Source organism: Staurois parvus, unplaced genomic scaffold (genome assembly GCF_062004578.1).
Source record: "Staurois parvus isolate SC_StPar_1 unplaced genomic scaffold, SC_StPar_1.0 ptg001396l, whole genome shotgun sequence".
Classification (NCBI taxonomy): Eukaryota; Metazoa; Chordata; class Amphibia; order Anura; family Ranidae; genus Staurois; species Staurois parvus.
In genome coordinates, this window is record NW_028319192.1 from 686,781 (window position 1) to 690,552 (window position 3,772).

The following is a 3,772-nucleotide window of genomic DNA, read 5'->3' on the forward strand; positions in this document are numbered from 1 at the left end:
GAACGATCCACCACCAATCTCCAACTCAATGCAAGTCTATGGGACCACAACTTGTCCATTCACAAGGGCCCATTGTGAAGGTGAATATGCCTGTTATTGGCCATGAAAGGGGTGCGGGGGTCCCCACATCAGGGACATTGGCTTCCAAAAAGTAACATTTTGATAGGAGCAGTACATTAAAAAAAAGAGATATCCCTTTAAATATCATGCCGGGGGGAGGGGCTAAATTACCCGTGACTATGTATCATCTGTACAATGTATGTATTTTATTTTAAAAAAAAAGGTTAGGAGGGCCCCCAATCCATAGCACACCCATTAGGTGTGGTAGGAAGGTTAGGAGGGACCCCCCCAATCCATAGCAGACCCATTAGGTGTGGCAGAAAGGTTAGGAAGACCCCCCCCAATCCATAGCAGACCCATTATGTGTGGTAGGAAGTCTAGGAGTGCCCCTGAATCCATAGCAGACCCATTAGGTGTGGTAGGAAGGTTAGGAGGGACCCCTCAATCCATAGCAGACCCATTAGGTGTGGTAGGAAGGTTAGGAGGGCCCCCCAATCCATAGCAGACCCATTAGGTGTGGTAGGAAGGCTGGGAGTGCTCCCCAATCCATAGCAGACCCATTAGGTGTGGTAGGAAGATTAGGAGGGACCCCCCAATCCATAGCAGACCAATTAAGTGTGGTAGGAAGGTTAGGGGGGGCCCCCAATCCGTAGCAGACCCATTAGGTGTGGAACGAAGTTGAGGAGGACCCCCCCCGATCCATAGCAGACCCATTAGGTGCGGTAGAAAGCTTAGGAGGGACCCCTAATCCATAGCAGACCCATTAGGTGTGGTAGGAAGGTTAGGAGGCCCCCCCAATCCATAGCAGATCCATAAGATGTGGTAGGAAGGTTAGGAGGGACCCCAATCCATAGCAGACCCATTAGGTGTGGTAGGAAGGTTAGAAGGGACCCCCAATCCATAGCAGACCGATTAGGTGTGGTAGGAAGGTTAGGAGGGCCACCCAATCCATAGAAGACCCATTAGGTAAGGAAGGAAGGTTAGGGGGGCCCCCCAATCCATAGCAGACCCATTAGGTGTGGTTGGAAGGTTAGGAGGGCCCCCCAATACATAGCAGACCCATTAGGAGTGGTAGGAAGATTAGGAGGGTCCCCCAATCAATGGCAGACCCATTAGGTGTGGTAGAAAGGTTAGGAGGGCCCCCCAGTCATGAACAGACCTATTAGGTGTGGTAGGAAGGATAGAAGGACCCCCCAATCCGTAGCAGACCCATTAGGTGATGTAGGAAGGTTAAGAGCCCCCCCAATCCATAGCAGACCCATTAGGTGTGGCAGGAAGGTTAGGAGGGACCCCCAAATCCATAGAAGACCCATTAGTTGTGGTAGAAAGGTTAGGAGGGCCCCCCAATCCATAGCAGACCGATTATGTGTGGTAGGAAGGTTAGGAGGGCCCCCCAATACATAGCAGACCCATTAGGTGTGGTAGGAAGGTTTTGAGGGACCCCCCAATCCATAGCAGACCCATTAGGTGTGGTAGGAAGTTTAGGAGGGCCCCCCAATCCATAGCAGACCCATTAGGTGTGGTAGGAAGGTTAGGAGGGCCTCCCAATCCATAGCAGACTTTTTAAGAAGCCAGGACCCTTTAGGCCTGGTGGGACTTTTAATGGGAACCCCACCCCTAAATAATGGGGGGAGTGAGGGGTCCCCCCAAATTCTTACCAGACCCTTGATCTGAGCACAGACCTGACAGACCAGGAGAGGAGGGAGGGGAGGACTGAGCACACACCCTCCCTGTGGCAACGTACCCTCAGTATTGAGATGGTGTCCCCAAACCGATGAGGGCAAGGACCTCTTCCCCACCACCCTGGCCTGGTGGTTGTGGGGGTAAGCTGTGGGGGGGCTCATTAGTATCAGGGTACCCCTTTAAATAAGGGGGCACCCTGATGCTGCCCCCCCCCCCTTGTGAATGAGTAAGGGGTGAAAAATAAAGACGCCGGACTTCCTTTATTGAACAAAAATCACAACAACAGTTTATGACGAATCCTTTATAATAATAAAAAAGACAAAAAATGTTTCCATCGTTGTAATCCATCGTCAGACGACGCCCACTGACCCGCCCAGCACTCGCTGCAATGTGACAACAGGTCTGACATTTGGTGGTCAGATGTCAAGAAGTAGGCGTGGCTAGCGGTGACGTGGGCTTTGTCCGCTGCGGTGGAAGGAGAAGTATGATCCGGGGTGACAGAGGAGGAGGTGGATGAGGATGGCTGACTTCTCCCCTCCCCCACCTCTTCTGCATGTTCTGGCTCAATAACACGGCCAGCAGAGGAAACAAAGGCCAGGAGTGCCCTGCCTGCACCATGTCCACCACCACCACTTGTCACAGTGGGTACACAGGCTGCCCGCCCTCTCTGAGCTGCCTGGGAGACCCCGCCTCTCCTTTCCGACATGATGGTGACTTTTTGGGGGATTTTTATGACTTTTTATCTCAGAGTGTGGGATGGGAATTTGGTGCTCGGGTGCAATACGCCTGCGCTTGGTGCGCTATAAACCCTTTTATTATTGTTCGGAGGAACAGCATTTATGGGGAATTTATTTTATTGCTGCTGTAAAACAATGAAGAAAACCCCAAAAACCCGACTGGTGACACCGAAGGAGGAGCCGCAATTCTGGGGAAATGTTTGTAGAAAAGATAATAGAGCCAGCGCTAAATGCCGTATATGAAATTACAATGATATATATTCAAATGAATGAAAAGCAGCCGGCACTCGGGGTATAGGTCACAGTCCCAGAATCACAATTGTTATATTAGTGCAGCGCTAAAAAATGCATGTCATAAATTCCATAAACGCATGTGTGAGTAAAGTGCTGAAAGTGCAATATTAATAGAACTAGTTCAAGATGACATAAAATGCAATAAAATACGTTCATCAATGGGTACACCCCTGAGGAGGTGTTATTACACGAAACGCGTTGGGTGGAGCCCTATTGCTGACCTCTAGCTGCCACTACTGGTGAGCGGCAGCCATTTTGGTACTTTATTCATTTATGTATTTATTTTAGTACTCCACATGGATACGTTTTTATGTTACTTCCTATTATTACCTTACATAAAATACTACACTATAAGCACCTTTGTGGCTCCTGTGGCTGAGCTCATTCCCCCCAGGACCACCAGGCACCCACCCTGACGGATGGACGGATGGCCCCGTAGCTGTCAGCATACCGCTGCACCCCCAGATGTGCCATGTATTCTAATCAATGCACATTATAATTGATGGTCTGGTGAGTGTACGTCCGTCCCGAGGGGGGGGATTTCCTTTTACAAGCTTTTACACCGTTACTCTTCCCGGATAACGTCACGGCCAATCATAGGCATCTCTTCAGCTGATATCTTTGCACAAGAGACGTTTTACATTCACAAATGCTCTGATGAACTTCTTTTATTGCATTTTATGTCATCTTGAACTAGTTCTATTAATATTGCACTTTCAGCACTTTACTCACATATGCGTTTAAGTCACATGCGTTTATGGCATTTATGACGTGCAGTTTTTAGCTCTGCACTCATATTTTAGAAACTGGGGAAATGTTTGTATCTATCAGCTGGTGAATGTTCTGCACGGCTCTGGATCCGGGAACTTTGTGCAGCTGTTGTTCTGTCTGTCCTCCTCTCTGCCATGGACAGCTGCTACCCCCCCCTCCTGAATTTACCACTCCCCACCTGACACCACATTTCATTCCAGCCTGAGAAATCACTGAGACCCCATTCT